The following is an 18,974-nucleotide window of genomic DNA, read 5'->3' on the forward strand; positions in this document are numbered from 1 at the left end:
CGAACTCTCGTTAGAGGATACTGATGAAAATTATTGAGTGGTTTGATGGTCCTTTGCCGGATCATGCACGTTCCGGTAACAAGCACCATTAAGGTACTAGCCCGACCATCTCGGGAACTATTTAAGGTAATAGTCTAGTTGAAAAAATTGTGCATCACCGTGGTAGCCACGGTTATACCACACCGGACTTGGCATGGCGTAGCCCAGGGTTATTTTTTATAAGCGCGGCCGAAGGCCGCCAACTCAGAAAGGTGTTCTGCGCAAAAATACTATGGATCCCACCCCCTGTTTCGGTGGTACCCGCGGGTCTTTTTTCGGTTTTTCGTATTTTTATTTTCCGCCTTCGGATTATTAATACTGATGTCAAGACGCGTCGTTTGACACCTCTCTTGGTAGCGTATTAGCAGTCGACCCCTCAACTAGACTATTACCTGATTTAATATTAGCATTGATTCTTATAGGCCATCGCGCCTACCACCCACAATTGCATCAGGAACTGCTACAACAACAGCAACGTCAAAAGTATTCAAGTTAAACTGAAACGTGGTGTTTTTTAATGGTTTTATTTAGCTTGACTTGACAGGCCGACAATTAAAATTTAAGTAACTTCCCGATAAGCTACAAGCTTGAAACTTAGAATACAGTTCAGAACTCGATGACAATGCAAGAACATAAAAAACTCCGATAGGTGGCACGTGGGTCGGAATATTTAAAAAAATCGTATTTGTGGTCCGATATGGCTCATATTTGAAACACATAATAGCTATCATCCGGTGGCAAAATCCTGAGCCAGATAAATAATTTTGCATGTCAATGCAACAACAACGATTTGAGCCAGATAAATCCAGATAGAAGTCTGGTTCAATTTGTGAGCTAGATAATTTGTTAATTACTTCTTTTTAGGTTGGCAACGCGGCCTTTAATATACCTACTTTTTCAAAAATAGATGTCGCTGCTTAGCCTTTCGCCGTATGAGTTAAATGAAAAACAGCGGCGACATCTGCCTATCACATTTCACGTGTACGAAAATTTCACGACATCTGCTTCTCAAGTCTCTCAATGATCCAGAGCATTCCCGTGAGAATTGGGCGTGAGCCGGAGCTGTAAAACTCACTGAAAGACGGCAAATATGTACATACATGAATGGAAAGCGAGCTATGAAAAAAATCGCAACTAGGTGGCGCAAGGATCGAGATATTCAAAAAAATCGTATTTGTGGTCCGATTGGGCTCATATTTAGAATACATGAATTGAAACCGTCCTATAAAAAATCGCCGCTAGGTGGCGCAAGGATCGAGGTATTCGAAAAAATCGTATTTGTGGTCCGATTTGATCTATATTTGGAACACATAATACATACATGAATAGAAAGCGACCTATGATGTCCGATTTGACTCATATTTGTTTGAAGTTCGAGGAGGGACAAGCATACGTGGCGCAGAGTCGATTAAAGTCTTTGGAAGGATTATGTATCGAGGGCTGCTTTGCGCGTAAACAAAAACGCTTATTCTCGCTTAGATAATGCTTAGGAGACCCATTTAGCGGCAGTGGTTAAATAACTAGAAACAGAACAGGGTGTACCTAAAATCGGAGACACAAACTCTCTGGTGGCCATAATGTATAACATATAGCTGAATCAGTGGCGATGAATAGTGGACACGCACCATTTTAAGAGGTGATACATAGAATTAGTGTAGAGGTGAAACATAGACACATATTTCAGTTGCATCTGAGTATAATGCGTCTTGAAATTTAGTAGTACAAAGTTTATGCGCAGCAATTTCAGGTGTATTTAAAGTTTAACGCTTAGACGTCTATAAAAATAAAAATAAATGTAAGGCGCGATAACCTCCGAAGAGATCTAAGGCCGAGCTTCTCTTCCAATTTGCGTCGTGCTCCTCTTGGTTTTCCCTACAAATTGGCCGGACGGGACCTACATGTTTTATGCCGACTCTGAACGGCATCTGCAAGGCAGATGAGTTTTCACTGAGAGCTTTTCATGGCAGAAATACACTCGGAGCGCTAGCCAAACACTGCCGAGGGGCGGCGCCGCTTAGAAAATTTTCTTCTAATTGAAAAACCTTATTTCTGAAATCTTGATGTTGCTTTGCCCGGGGTGCGAACCCAGGGCATACGGTGTGGTAGGCGGAGCACGCTGTCATCACGCCACGGTGACCGCCAGTAAACGTCTATAGATGTAAATAAAAAACACAGCTAATGAGTCACTAAATGAGAGATGAGAAATAATAGGCAATTAAATAAGGTTATGCTACGCCTCACATTTTTAGAAATTTCACGCGTCCAACGCTTTTATTTAATTGTCTGATCAACGCCCTAGATTGATGAGGAGTGTGATGACTAGTACCTACGACCTACCTAATTATTTTCTAGCTTTTAGTATTATTATTACTTCATGTAAGTATTGTTTTCAATAAAACCGTTTAACTTAAACAATTTTTTTAAATTATTTTTTAAATATGTAATTCGAAAACGTGGTCAGGCATTACCAGTCGCAACACAATAGAGCTCTGTGCTTCAATAGCCGCTATGCGAGTCGATGTTAAATTCTCTAACCGTAGTGGCATTGGACAAGATCTCATCGTATGCATCTTTAATAGCTACAATTTTCGCAAATAATTCCTAAATTTTGGTCTCTTTTTAATGTCCATGGCAGGGCATTTTTGTACACTCCTTACTTGTCTAGAAAGGAACTCCGAGCAAATTTTCTTTTCTCTTGGACCCTTGGGGTATTAAAAGAGAGGTTTTTCTGAGGTGTTCAATGATTGTCAGCTTTCATGTCCGCAATTCTACCCTGTTCATTCTACTAATTTATGGACAAAGGTAACTATTAAATTTTGTTTAATATAGGGTTTAGCCACAAGGTGCTAGAAAAGTTTTAATTTAGGAAAAAACATATTAAGATAAGTTAGTCGGCATCAGACACTTCAAACACTAGAATCTTTGAGTTGTTTCGCCTTGCTTGGATATGTTTGGAATTAACTGTAATCTAACATAAGGGAAACCCGGGGATTGATACAGATTGAGATGAAAGGAGTTATATCCATAGATCAGTCATCAATTTTCACTTTAGATTCTACTATTCTCGGGAACATCGAATGGTAGTCGAATAAAACATGCTACCTGAATAAGGTTTTTGTTAGATGAGTTTGTTTAAAAGGGCATGTTAATACATAGATGGTTCATGTCATACGTTAGACATGTCGGGCTAAAACCTTAACGCATTAGAGGGGTGCAGAGAAAACTCCATTAAAGGATGCCTTATCTGAGTAAGTTGTGCTCTTTTTTAATTTTTCCTACAAATTGGTGAGACGGGTAGTACATGTTAAATGCCTACTCCTAACGCAGCTCAAAGGCAGATGAGAACTACACCCAGCGGGTTAGGGGGTTTAGAATATAGGTATGCATGTCATAAGAGGCGACTAAAATACCAAATTGATTCAAGGGGTTGTGTAGCACAACCCTCTTGCCAGCGCAATATATAGCTTTTCCAACCCAATTGTCAACCTCACCTACCCGTGGCGAATCCTGTTTCATTAACAGCCGAGGCTCTGGCGACCCCTAACTCCTGATGGATGCAGGAAGTGGGAGGGCGGGATGCCCTAGGTTTCATGTGGTCATACCAAATCGTTCTCGAAATGGTCAGGCTAGTACCTTTATGGTGCTTGTTACCGGAACGTACCGGATATGCATCCGGCAAAGAACCATCAACATCGATAGCACTCCCCAAGGCCTTCGGGGAGTTTCCTTATCGCTACAACAACAACAAGTGTTTGCTAAACAGTGGAGGGGAGACCCCTTTTAGAAAAACTTGTTTCTAATTGATACAACCCTTTTCCAAGCTTTTTATGCTGATTTGACCGACATGTGAACTCAGGGCCTTCGGCGGAGTAGGCGGAGCAACAGTGCACGGCGGCCGGGAAAACATATAATTTTGGTTAAGAGATAAGAGGAATGGGAAGGCCAGATTCATATCCAGCAAAGAAGTGCGCTCATCGGTAACAACCACCTCTTTTTATACAACAAATAAGCAAGATAAGGCGGGTTAAGGGGCTAAGAATACGCCCGCGTTAAGACATGCTAGTCATAAGGGCCGACTAAAATATACTAAACTGATTGGTGGAGCGTCGAACCGGATTCATATCCCCGAAAGGAAGTTTAGACGGGGCTTTTGGCTACAACAACAACAACATGAGACTATCTGTAGGGTTAAACATATTATTCAGAAACATTCGAGCTAATACCAGAAAGAAAGTAAAATAACTGTCCATATCAGCAAAACTCTATGGAGTTATAGTCACTTTCTTGCTTTTGTTGCTGCAAAAATACTAGACGATGGCAGTATTTTACCGGATATAATTCGGGATTTCAGTGGGCTCCATTGGCAGGCACGCCTACCGCGCAATTATTCTAAGCCCCTTAAACCATTGGAGGAAAACTTTTTCCCATTTTCAGCCCACTGTAAGGTGGGGACACGAGGAACATTTTTTCTAAGCGTAAAAAAATGGACGAAAAGTGACGGACGGCCGAAAGCGAAACGCGAATGTGACCAAGATATTACATACAACCAAACTAAAAACGTCTATGGAACAAATGCGAGTATCGTTCAAATTTCGTTCTTTTTCTATAGGGAAGTTGTTTGCGTTTTGCTGTGAGAATTAGTCGTCATTTTACTAAATATATATAGTAAGTATAATTAGAGATCGGCCGCTATTGCGCCCCAACGCTTAGTGGAATTCCAACTTTTTTTAATAGGAGTACTTACATATGTACCTACCGGCCCCATAAAAACAAAACAAGTACCAGAGAAACAACAACGGCTGCAGACTTTGACTTTGACGGCGACGTCAACGTTAGCTTTTAACATACACACGCACGAATGACGTATGCATGTGGAGTGAATAAGTGAGTGAACGGTTAGTCCACAAAAGTGGAAGAGAATACAGACGGACGGACGGCTAGTTAGCCAATTTCTGTGGATTTTATTCGCGCAACTGATTCGAAATTTAATAAGCTGCGCTGGCGATGTGAAGAAATTAGTTTTAATTACAACAATCCGTACAAAATTGTGTAAAATTGTTGGGCCGGGGGTGCAAATGTGTAAAAAGTTCAATTGAACAGCTGATTGTCATACGGTCATATTTTGCAGCATTTCTGCTATTAACTCTGAATGCTGCGCTGATGTAGTTAATCCCCAAGAATATCAAAGGTATGTATGGCTGTATGTGCAGCTGGATATAATGGTGGTCATGTGCGTGTGGCATACCGGCGATTGCGCCTTTGCTTATGATATGTGAGAATTGTTTGCCAAAAGGTGGCATGCAATTCTTTCAAGGAAAAGTAGGCTGTGAAGAATTTGCAATTAGCATATTTGTTTTTCTACATGGTTTCATATTCATCCTGGTATTAATATTCCATTAGGTCACCTATGTGTCAATACTCCATATGCTTTCGCATAATAATATCGGTCTCACCATAGTTTAATAGCAATGGTAGCGAACAGTGGGCTTTTTCAATAAATTAAGCGACAAAATTTGAATTTATATTTTTGAACACATATTTTTGTTATTAATTACCAAAGGGAATGGAGAAACCATCACCCAACCGAGGATAAGGGCTGGCTTCCCATGAGAAAGCCACTTTTGTGTTAAAGCAAAATATGAACATTGCTCTGAATAGTGGAAAGGAATCTTAACTGTATGGTGGTGTTGGATCGTCTAAAAGTTTTTTTGAAGTCAGGACGAAAGATGTGGGTCGTGTTTTTCAGAATCTGCTGTCTCTACCCTCCCACATTGGAAAAATTTTCTAAATCCTAGTCCCATGAATAGTTTTCCCGATGATAATGAAGCCTGGCGTGCAACTGGAGATTTCACATCGCGTAGTAGAAAGGGTTCTTGATACTTGATAATGACTATTAGTGTTATCATTTTAACTCGGAGTTATCTTTAAGATTTTTCAAAATGAGTTTAACCCCTGTTGTTGTTGTTGTAGCGATAAGGTTTCTCCCCGAAGTCTTTGGGGAGTGTTATCGATGTGATGGTCCTTTGTCGGATACAGATCCGGTACGCTCCGGTAACACAGCACCATTAAGGTGCTAGCCCGACCATCTCGGGAAAGATTTATCTATATGGCCACATTAAACCTTCAGTCCATCCCTCCCTCACCACCCCCAAGTTCCATGAGGAGTTTGGGGTCGCCAGAGCCTCGTCTGTTAATGAAACAGGATTCGCCACGGATAGGTGAAGCACTGCTACAACAACAACAACGGATAGGTGAGGTTGACAATTGGGTTTGGAGAAGCTATATATTGCGCCTGAAAGGGTTGCGCTACACAGCGCCTTGAATCTGGTGTTTTAATCGCGTCTTACGACAGGCATACCTACCGCGGGTATATTTGACCCCTAACCCGCTGGGGGTTAAATTGCTTCTGATATGTGCTAAAAATGTTAATAGCCGTTCTGCAAGTGGGCCTTATCGTCCAGAGCTAACCCATCTATAAACTAGTTGTCGTTGTAAGCGCACAAACACCTCTCGAATTTTGGGTTAGTGTTACTGATACAGGCGAACTCCGCTAATCTGCGTCGGTGTTTGTATTTAAATTAATGTGTAATTCTAACTCCCTACTCCCCTGGGAGCGATCATAATAAGTTTGTCTTCAAATATGAAAAGATAGCGCCGCTCCTTCGATTGAGTTGCTCTGTTTTTTCTTTACTTTAAAAGGAAGCGCATATACTAACATGTCTGACGATGGCCGAGAACAGAACCAAGTGCTTGTCGTTCCCGACATTTTTAAGCTAGTACCTTAATTTAGCCAATTACCCCAGAACAATCCGGATCAATATCGAGCAAAGGACCAAAACCTTCCGGGAGTGTGCTTATCGCTACAAAATGAAGAAGAGGACCAAACTAAGTCCACGGGTTCAAACCAGCAAAATAATCTGTCTGGGAATCTGCATGTAATCATTACTGCTAATTGAACTAATGTAGCTGTCAGTTGAGTACTGAATTCATCTTTCAACGAAGAATTCCCGTTCCAAAATATCTCCACAAATCCGTATTCATATAATTACTTCAAACGATAAGAGTGAAAACTGTTGCATGTTGTGACAGTCGTTTAAAGTACTAGACCGACTGTTACGCTAACGATTTGATATGACCAACTTTCTAAACATCGCAGTCCTCTCTAGTAAGGTGCTAATTTCGGAGCGTAAGGGTATATATTGTACGAAGAAATATTAATGCCGATAACACTATATAGCTTCCGACAACAACATCGGCCATTAAGTTACACAACAACAGCTGCACGTTCATACCCATATCTTCATTTCCGATAAAGTTTACATTTTCTCCCCCAATTCTTCAAATTATCCCACCGTACCAACTGCTTCATTGCTCATTCCTTGCTTTATTTCATTTTTCTTTTCCTGCAAGTGCTTATTCGGTTTATTCATCTCATTTCGTTTTAACATGGGGTAGCCCCCATCGGGCGCTTGTTTTTCTCTTCGCAAAACACAAAAAGCGACAATGTTGAGGCAGCAGCCACATTCGAAATTGTTTCTGTTATCGTTGGCGACGAAGTCAAATTGGCCGCTGTAGCTAACGTCTTGGCCCACACAAGCCATTCACCGCCAACTGCAAAGACAGCCAAGCAGTCAACAAAATGCGCCGTTTGTCAACCATCATCGTTCGAAAAGTGTCGAAAGCATACATCATCCTCTGTAGTCGAAAACCAGAATAGAATATTTTGCACACTAAAATTTTCAATTAAATACCACTCATCAGCGTTAGTGCAAGTAGCAAGTAGGTGAAAAAATGTGAATTTACTATAAAATTACACGTGGCGGAGATATAGACAGCTCATCAGTTGTTTGTTGTTGTTTAATATCAATAAGTAAATTTGCTTATCGAAAAAAACAATCAATTTAAAAGTGCTCAGTGGGCCATTAAGCTTAATATTGGCTATCAAAACGTGTATCATCCAATACGTACTTATTTATATTTTGGCACAAAAAAAGATTAACAAACTCATTAGTGTGGGTGTTGTTTAGTCGGGTAGGCAAGGGTTCTTACCATATAGAATATTTTTTATATTTTCAAGGGTATAGACGGCAATGCAACAACTCTCCATACATATACGGTCCCAATCCTACGGACTTGGTAGTGGGATTACCTATAAGGTTTAACGTGGTTACATAAAATCTTTATCTATGTGATCCGGTGGGTACCTACATCTTATAGCGATAAAGCCACACAGAAGGTTTTGTGGAGTAGTATCAATGATGATGGTCCTTTGAATGTTAACAATTGGGTTGAAGAAGTTGTAAACTGCGGTGGTAACGCCATGAAAGGTTTCCGCCACATAACCCCTTAAGCCTCAATCGTCTCACGACAGGCATGTCTACCGAGGAAATAGTTACTCGAACGTATCGGATCAATATTCGAAAAAAAACCCGCCATAATCGATAAACTGCCCAACCTTACAACAGTTCCGACACATTTTCGGATGTGGGCAGGCCCGGCTTTTGCGTTTTGACCGTTGCATTACAAGTTATGCTAGTTAACCCTGTTTTGCCATAACTGACGCCAATTGGGAGCATCAAAGATCACCCTTATCTCTCCCAACCCTGTTGAGACTGCAAGTTTCATCGGACTCTCGTTAGAGCATATTGATGACACGTTGTGACTCACAACTTGTGAGTGATCGCACATATTGGGTGGGGTGAAGAACTGCTAGCGTCTGTTCACCATGAGATTCAGTTGCAACGGGAGTGCTGGCAAACGGAAAACGGAGTCTGTCTTTTATCCTCCTGATCGCTCCATAAATGTGTAATGGTGTGTTAATCCCGTATTTGGGGTTGAGCGATGGACTCGGCATGCCGATCGTAAGAGGCGATTAAAACCCACAGACCCTCAAAGGTTCCTGGTATCGAAAATGCCCTTCGCGCGGCAGCCGGGCTATTACCAGATGGTAGCAAAGCGTACAGTGTAAATATTCGGCAGAGGACTGTCCATATCCGTAACACTCCCTAAACCATCAAGGTTAAAACAACAACCCGCTACGTTGAAACTACATTCGTAACAAATAATCTTTTATTCGGAGGAGATTTAGGCCAACTTTCGTCGTGCTCCGACTCCGACTCCGAACTGCCTTGCAGTTGCAGATTAATTTTCATTGAGAAGAGCTTCATGGCAGAAGTTTACGCTGAGGTTAAGCGGCCGATATGACAGGGTTAAACTCTAGTTAACGTATCAGTTATTTGCGTTCGTTCGAAATGGCGTCGAATATACCCAATAAGCATTTGGGCTTGAGTACCGTTGGAGCTCATGTTGACTAATACCATACTTCTAAAATGTCAAGAGTTGTTTCGAAACATTTGCTCAACTTGAGAATCATAGCGTACTCAGCAAACGACAGAATTTTTTATAAAGCAAAAAATGCTTTTACTTAAGTTGAAAAAATGTAATTCCCAACTTGTGTTTCTCTAACTGAACTCGAATGTAAGTTTCCATACCACAGTATTTTCACGAAAATAAAATCAAAAATATATATCACTAACTTTAGCCGGCGTACGTTGTAACGCCCGAGATCGAATTGCATTATTTTTTTGTTTCGTTTGTTGATAATTTAGTTTATTGTTCTGTAAATTGAATTGAATTTTGTATGCATATTTGGTGAAATTTTCGTTTAAAACATTTTATTATTGTATCTTATTGTAATGCAAGTGGGTACACAATTTTTGGGTTTTTTCGTTCGGTGCAAAGATAAACAATTTTTTTGGCGTTCCAACTCTAGAGCATGCAACATATAGCTGGCCATGGAAAAAGCACGGACTCTCTAAATTTAATCCTGCAACAGTAAGGGATTGTCCTTGTGCTTCGTTGATTGTAATTGCAAAAGCAAGGCGTACAGGAAACTGTAAGCGCTTAAAATTGAATGGCAAATGTGTTGCAATTATTGGGATCCGCGGTATGAGCACATCTTGACCTTTGCTTTTACCGCTGATGAATGTTGCTTCGATTACATTCGGCATTAATTTCTTAACGCAAAGTCTGGTTCCATTGCACAATTTTGGTGGGTCTAAATTCCGAAGAAGCATGATTGGTGAGCCAATTTTCAAAGTTAATATATGCGCAGGCATTCCAGGTGGTTCTAAAGAGTTTAGAAATTCAATTGGATAATTCAAAATTTATATTTCGTTACTTTCACCAGGAATTCGGTTTTGAATGCGATCATTGATTTTGTTAACATGATCTTTTTGGGAGCTAAGATTGCTCGTTCGCATAGCAAAAAAAAATATAAATTTAAAATTCCTAATTCTGAAATATGAAAAACCTTCGTCTTTATAGAAGGAACCTATAGCCAATATTTGGTGATGAATGAAGTGTGGGAAATACATTTCCATAGGGAACACACACACAGAATTTGATTTTTATAGAAGATGTAGATAGACTGAAGCTACCAAATTTTTTTTAGCGGCGGCAGATTACTAAACGTCCAAAAGGAATAACAGCCAAACCAGAGAGGATAGATAGAATAACAGACGACATTTTATACTTTTTGCGAAATTTATTTGTAATGTCCCATCTGAGGGGTAATTTTAAATTGCTCTACACATTTTCATGAGGTATTTTTGATTGTTTTAAACGATCGTATTAATTAAGCAGTTCATCCTCTTTCCAACAATCACAATATATATTAATATAAACTTCTTAAAAATCTGTGGAAGTCAATTTTCCAATACCCGCCAATCAGGTACATTACAAATAAAAATTTAATTGAGGTCTCTTATTCTATCTATCCTCTCTGGCCAAACTCAACAAAAAAGTCAAACTTTAAGTGTTAAAATAACCTAAGTTTATACGGCAGCCACAGTTCTGAAAAAATCCCATTTGTAGGGATGGTTCCACGCCCTTTTTTCCCCAATTCCACATTTTACAGGAGGTGTTAGGGCTTAACGTCCTATAGCTCCTTACCAATTTTCACTATCCTACCATTACTACATCCAGAGATATGCAGTATGATATATTCCATTTGTATGGGAGGTGCCACGCCCCCTTTTCCCCAATTCCACATTTTATTGGTGTTGTTAGGGATTTGCCTCTTATAACTCCTTTCTGAATTTCAATGTTCTGGGATTTATACCTTCAGAGTTATGCCGTACCAAAGATTTCATTTGTATGGGAGCTACCACGCCCCTTTTATATATCCATCCCTTTTATATATCCGTTGATCGAAGGAATCTATAGCCAAAATTTGTTGATGATTGAAGTGTGGGAAATACGTTTCCATAGGTAACACACACACAGAATTTGATTTTTATATATATAGATTTATTTTTGATTAATTACGCTTCATTATTGCTGTCAACCAAGTGTTTATTTCTCACAATAAACAGCTCTTGGTTTTGGTGTTACCTCGTTGGTGATTTTGTTTTCAACTCCACCTCAACTCGATATCCAATGTAGGATATCAACTGGAGAAATGTGTTGAATATTCATTTGAGAACTGTACATTTCTCGAGAACTATACATTTTACAAAATTTCTCAAAGGTTGATTAGTAGTGATTGGAGAATGTAGTTGGATATCAACTAGAGAGTTAACTGATTTAAAAATAGCTAAATAATGATGTTGGATATCACCTCCGGAACTAGATATATTTCGCTGGAGAAATTTGTTTCCATGTTTGTTGGGTAAAAAAAATCCAGCGGTTGCCGTGTCTTTAAATTATCTACATAATAAAAAACCAATGTTGCCGTAAAAAAAAGCCTACCCAAAGACGGCCTTAAACTGTGACTGAAACCTGCTCAGTAGTATAACTAGAGTTTAAATTTGAGTAGAGTTTAAGCAAACTTAGTTTAAGCTTAGCTTAACCAAATACTGAAAAACCTTGCCTAAGAAATTTATATTATATGTATAATATATGTGACCCGGCCTATGAAAAGGTGGCTTATGACTCAAAACAGAAACAGCTGTTAAAGATAAACAATGTATTTCTTCAGTTTCTTAGTAGTTTTCTTTTGCATTATTTTTTTTAGTCGTAAGCCACCTTTTCATAGGCCTGGTCACATATAGTGATTGTTGGAAGAGAATGAATTGTTTAATTAATACAGTACATTAAAATGAACAAAAATATCTCATGATAATGTATAGAAGCAACTTAAAATTACCCCGCAAGTTGTACATAACAAATGGATTTCACAAAAAGTCCAAACTGACGTCTCTAATTAAAAAATGTTAAATCGCGATTTTTATTATTGTGTTAGTTTGAAAAAAAAATTTTCAAAAAAATATTTCTGTATAAAAATTTTCAATCGATTTCATTTAATCCCTGTAGAACATGTCCAAGTTCCATCGTTAGAGTAGTCTCGGAGTACTGCCTTACGATCAGGGTCTAATTCGCTCCACTTGAACTACAGGCATGATTGAATCACAAGAGGTTTGCTCGGCTGACAAATTTTTTGACAATTGCAGTAGTAGAAATAGCGAGCAATTAGTTTACAAATACCCGATAAGTACTGAACTGCATAATTCCTTAAAACAATTCTTTTTTTTAATTTTATGAGGAATTTATTAACCATGTCATGATCTATAGTGTGGCTGAACAAAGATAATTTTATGAAAAGGACATCAAGAAATCGTGCACCTTCGTAAACCTATGAATTTAAGAAACCTAAACCAATTTAAAATTTATCGTTTAACGGTTAAAACTCGACTAGTGAATCGATTCACGTAAAAATGTAATTAGTAAATAATGGAGATACAATAAGGAAATGTACTAATTGAGCGTGTTAACTTATTTGTTCCGTATGTTCGGAACATTTCTCTGCATTTAAGAATTTGTGGAATCGTTTTGTATTTGGAATATTATGTATATACTTCTAAATTAACGGTTTATCCGGTACACTTCCATGAATACTTAAACGGAAAGAGCTTTCCGAAATTTCAGAATAGAAAGGTATATACTCCCTGTATAGCAGGACCGCACAAAAGCTTACCTCTTCTATCAAAGTCAAGGCCGGAATATAAAGTTCTAAGACAATAAACATTTTCTTACATTTTTTTGTCAGTTCATAGCGGCTACTGATTAGAGCATCATCCCTTCCCGGCTGCCAGTTCGAAATTGTCCTAATCAAAATACTTTTAAAAAAATTTCCGTTTCAGGGTTTGCCATAAAAACGCCCTATATAAGAATTAGGCTGAAAAACGCCTCATCTCCTTACCTCCCTCTTACGTCAAAATGCATTGAACTTTTGCTCAGATAGGGAGTTTTTGGGACACATTTTGAGATATTGTATTTTTGAATAAAATTCTGACGTACGGCATCCTTCAAAGAAGTTCTGAAAGAATGACCAAACCAACATAACTCTATATCAATCCACGAAATATTTAGTAGAAAATGAATTATTTACCCCAAAAGCCTTTTGGCATTTACAAATTTATTATCACTACTACTAATACTATGTTCAAACAGAAAAATAAATTGAGGAAATTTCGATTTGAATTGAGTGCTGTTCATACAACTCGATTTAGCTTACACAATAGTAATTTGATAGCTGGTTGGCTCATCTCTACAGCAAGAGCATACCTTTGTTCAGACTGTCAAAATGTGCGTGTTGGTATTAGGCGAATGATATGGAATGAAAACATAAAACTTTGAAATTTTTGTGTGTTGTAAAAAATGTGTTCAATGTTTTGGTTTCATTTTGAGTTTGCCATCTTCTTTTGACAATCCCTACTCCAGTGAAATGAAAGACATAAAATCAGCTGATGAGATGAGCCAACCATATAGTTCAGCCATGCGTAAGTGACTTTTAAATATACTCAATAAACACACTTTACAATGTTGCATTTGTAGTTTGAAACAATTTATTACGCAATTTTTTTTAAATTGGCAATTTATTATTACAATTTATTATATGACAAATTGCGTAATAAATTGCCCAAATAGTATAAATTGCCAATTTGGTGTGTGTTTGAACCTAGTATAAAGGTACCTTTCTACAAAAATTTTCGCTGAAGGGGATTTAATTATTCCCCTTTTTCATTACTTCGTAAAAGCAACCCGTCCAAATTTTTAAACTTGGGAGTGTCAAGGCTCGGTATCATTGGAGAACAAGCCTGTAGTAATTGAATCAAATGGGGTTTCTAGGTCATGACCTACAGGTATGCCTTTCGTGCCCTCACTATCAAAACAATAAATAAGTCGAAGTATAAAAAAAAAAGATATTTAATATTTTAACTTTCAAATAAAAAATAAAACAAAAATACTTTTATTCAACTTTTTTTTCGTAATTTTTCAGAAAATTCATCAAAAGCCAGTAAACTTTAAATATGCTTGGGTACTATGACTGGGCATGGTTCAACACAGGGATGCACCTTAACGTTAAGCTAATCGTTTATCAAAAAATTTCCACCGTTTCCGTTGAAACACTTCGAAATATTATCGATAAACAAATTATCAAGATAAATTGTATCTCGTTTTTAACCGAAACGAAAAGCTTTCGTTAACGTTAAAAACGTTAACGAAAACGTGATACTTTATGTTTGAATTGTGCTGGCAATGCTATAGCCATGGTGAAGCCGTAAGGTGGCAACAACGAGCGCACATACACACACAAACTCTATGTAATTTGTTTGTGTAATTCGTTGGTGGTAATGTCAAAAATACTCTGAGAAATGTTCGTACTGTCAAAATTCATGAGAAAAGTTGCAATCAGCTTGGATAATGCTTTCACCTTTAATGACTCCGCCATCAATCAGCTTTACCAGCATAGTTTGAAATTAATAATCAACATAAACGATTTGATTTCGTTATGATATGGCAGAAAACGAAACGAAATCATTTCGTTAATTTGACGATCTTAACGTTAATAAACGAAACGAAATGACTTCGTTTCGTTTATTAACGTTGATTATCGTAACGAAATGATATCGTTTCGTTGGTTAAGCATGCCTGGTTCAACACAAAAGGAGGGAAGAGAAATTTCATACTCACAATGGAGTACTCCCATAGTATTCAACCGATGACCCATTTTTAAAAGGTTTTATTTAGCTTGACTTGACAAGCCGGCCGGCCGCACGCCGTTGTGAACGAATTTTGTAATTAAAATTTATGTAACTTGCCGATAAGCTACAAGCTTGAAACTTGGAATATAGTTCAGAACCCGATGACAAAGCAATAAGAAAAAAACTCCGATAGGTGGCGCATGGATCGAAATATTACAGAAACGCGTATTTGTGCTCCGATTTGGTTCATATTTGGAACGAATAATACATACATGAATAGAAAGCGACATATGCAGAAAAATCGCCGCTAGGTGGCGCAAGGATCGATATATTCAAAAAAATCGTATTTGTGGTCCGATTTGGCTCATATTTCGAACGCATAATAAATACAACAATAGAAATAGACCTATGAAGAAAAATCGCCGCCAGGTGGCGCAAGATCGAGCTATTCAAAAAATCGTATTTGTGGTCCGATTTGGCTCATATTTGAAACACATAATACATACAAGAATAGAAAGCGACCTATGAAGAAAAATCGCCGCTACGTGGCGCATGGATCGAGGTATTCAAAAAAGTCTTATTTGTGGTCCGATTTGGCTTATATTTGGAACACATAATACATACATGAATAGAAAGCGACCTATGATGTCCGATTTGGCTCATATTTGGAACAAATATTACATACATCCGGTAGAAGTGGCATCAAAATATTTTGGAGTTCGAGGAAGGACAAGCATACGTGGCGCAGAGTCGAGTAAAGTCTTTGGAAGGATTATGTATTGAGGACTTAGATTGTAACAAATTGTCAGGAAAGAGTCCTTGTAATAAAAGCGTTGGACGCGTGAAATTTTCAAAAATGTGAGGCGTAGCATAACCTGATTAAGGTTCAGTTGGTCTTATATATGACTATCAATAGAAACTTTACGCGTCCAACGCTTTTATTTAATTGCCTGATCGAGGCCCTAGATTGAGGAGTGTGACTACTAGTGCCTAGGACGTACATCCTAATTATTTTCTAGCTTTTAGTATTATTATTACTTCATGTAAGTATTGTTTTCAATGAAACCGTTTAACTTAAAAAATTGTTTGTAGTTATTTTATTTTCAAGTTCTTAGTCTCTATTTAATTGCCTATTATTTCTCATTCTATTTAGTTCATGTAGTGACTCATTAACACAAGGACTCTTTCCTGACAAGATGTTACAATCTAAGTCCTCAATACATAATCCTTCCAAAGACTTTACTCGACTCTGCGCCACGTATGCTTGTCCCTCCTCGAACTCCAAAATATTTTGATGCCACTTCTACCGGATGTATATAATATTTGTTCCAAATATGAGCCAAAACGGACATCATAGGTCGCTTTCTATTCATGTATGTATTATGTGTTCCAAATATGAGCCAAATCGGACCACAAATAAGACTTTTTTGAATATCTCGATCCTTGCGCCACCTAGGTGCGATTTTTCTTCATACGTATCTTTCTATCCTTGTATGTATTATGTGTTTCAAATGTGAGCTAAATCGGGCCACAAATACGATTTTTTTTTAATATCTCGATCCTTGCGTCACCTATCGAAGTTTTTTTCTTATTATTGCATTGTTATCGGGTTCTGAACTATATTCCAGGTTTCAAGCTTGTAGCTTATCGGGAAGTTACTTAAACTTTAATTACAAAATTCGTTCACAACGGCCGTGGGGCCGGCCTGCCTGTCAAGTCAAACTAAATAAAACCGTTTAAAAATCATTTAAATGAAGGAAATCTGTGAAGAAAGTTAGTTCTTTGTACTGCCTTGTATCAATGTGCTTAACCTTTATGTCAATACGACATACCAGGGTATGTTTATCACATTTAAAATACGTATGAAAACTTTTCTAATTACTGTGGAAAATTCAATAGCTATAATTAAAAAAAAAATTCTTATTTGGACAATTTTTGAGGGTGTGGCAGGCATTTTTTGACTTAAAACCTTATTCCCAATGCGTACCTACCCGGGTATGTACATCTAAATTAGCTCTGCATCCAAATTTTGAATTTGAATTTGAACTCCAAAAGATAAGCAGCCTTTGAAATAAACAGTTACGTACCAATTACGCAGCATCAATAGTTCTTTCTCCTTTCTTTCACGGTCAAATTCACCAACTATATATCGCAATTTTAGCACAAAAAATGGAATCGAAGCCATGATTCAACAAGAATTGAATTTTAATGAGATGCCATCAAGTTCCGGTAATAACCGTGAAGATCTCAGCAGTGATAATAGTGGACGACGTAAGCACAAGGGGAATTGCTCCTTCTGTATTAAACGGCGTTCAACAAGAAAATTCTGCTCTATATGTAAGAAACTCGTTTGTGCTGAGCACAGTATTGATATTTCGAAATGTAATAACTGTCAATAAATATATTTTTAATAAAAACCTTTGAAAAAACTTTAATTACTGGGGAAAAAGGCATTAGTGTTCCCATGAAATGAAAATTTTATATCGCACACCTTCTTACCGTGCGAATTGTATGTGCATACCCGGGTATGCTTCATATTGGAATGACGTTGTAAAATTTCCTATTGACACAAAGGTTAATATAGATCAAATCAAGTGCTTAGTTAATCTGGATTAAGGAATATTTTGTATCAAATCTTTTAGTAAAAGAATGTGACATTTTAACTCTGTACTTTTTATACTCAGCTGAGCAGAGCTCACTCTTCGCATAACGGTAATCTGTAATGACATAAACTAATCGAGATAGATATAGACTTCTATATATCAAAATGATCTGGGCGAAAAAGAATTTCTTTTAGCCATGCTCGTCCATCCGTAAACACGATAACTTGATTAAATTTTGATGTGTCTTAATGAAATTTGGTATGTAGGTTCCTGGGCACTCATCTCAGATCGCTATTAAAAATGAACGAAATCGGACTATAACCACGCCCACTTTTTCGATATCGAAAATTTCGAAAAACTGAAAAAGTGGGATAATTCATTACCAAAGACGGAAAAAGCGATGAAACTTGGTAGGTGGGTTGTCCTTAACCCGCAGAATAGATAACAAGTAAAATTTTGCACAATCGGCGTGGCACCGCCCACTTTTAAAATAAAGTAATTTAAAGGTTTTGCAAAATGTAATTTCGCGTTGGCGATGGCGAGTACCGAAGAAGATTTAATGATGAGCTGTATGAGCTATACGCAGACATCAACATAGTCCAGCGAATTAAAACGCAGCGGCTGCGCTGGCTAGGTCATGTTATGCGAATGAAAGATGATGCTCCGGCCAAGAAAGTGTTTTTTATCGGAACCCGCCTATGGAAGCAGAGGTAGAGGGCGGCCCCCACTCCGTTGGAAGGACCAGGTGGAAAACGATTTAAACTCCCTTGGTGTGACCAATTGGCGCCAGTTGGCGGAGCGAAGGAGCGACTGGCGCGCCTTGTTGGACGGCCATAACCGTTCAAACGGTTAAGCGCCAATTAAGTAAGTAAGTAAACTGTAATTTGAAGGTATCATGATGAAATTTGGCAGGAACATTACTCCTATTACTATATGTGTGCTAAATAAAAATTAGCAAAATCGGATAACGAACACACCCACTTTAAAAAAAATTTAAAAGACAAATTTTAACAAAAAATTTAATATCTTTACAGTATATAAGTAAGTTATGTCAACATTCAACTCCAGTAATGATATGGTCCAACAAAATACAAAAACAAAAGAAAATTTCAAAATGGGCTTGGCCCCGCCCTTTTTCATTTAAGTGGTCTAGAATACTTTTAATAGTCGAACAATAATTTACCAATGCTTGGTGAGGGCATAGCTTCTATCCCGGTAACTGTTTTCTGTGAAAATGAGCGAAATCGGTTGAAACAACGCCCAGTTTTTATACACAGTCGACTGTCTGTCCTTCCGCTCGGCCGTTAACACGATAACTTGAGCAAAAATCGATATATCTCTACTA

The 18,974-nt window shown here is 38.0% G+C and overlaps 1 protein-coding gene across 4 annotated transcripts in view; it reads left to right on the forward strand.

The window, feature by feature from the left end:
- Positions 1-18,974, forward strand: part of E2f1 (E2F transcription factor 1) — a 269,882-nt gene that overhangs the window by 1,197 nt on the left and 249,711 nt on the right. The window contains exon 1 of one of the 4 annotated variants that reach the window (XM_067757830.1): positions 4,969-5,227. The exons of the other annotated variants lie outside the window; for them this stretch is intronic. The gene's annotated coding sequence lies outside the window, so the exon portion shown is untranslated. Of the gene's footprint in view, positions 1-4,968; positions 5,228-18,974 lie in introns of those variants that run through there. 4 annotated transcript variants of the gene reach the window in all.

The sequence above is a fragment of the Eurosta solidaginis genome, chromosome 1 (genome assembly GCF_040869045.1).
Source record: "Eurosta solidaginis isolate ZX-2024a chromosome 1, ASM4086904v1, whole genome shotgun sequence".
Classification (NCBI taxonomy): Eukaryota; Metazoa; Arthropoda; class Insecta; order Diptera; family Tephritidae; genus Eurosta; species Eurosta solidaginis.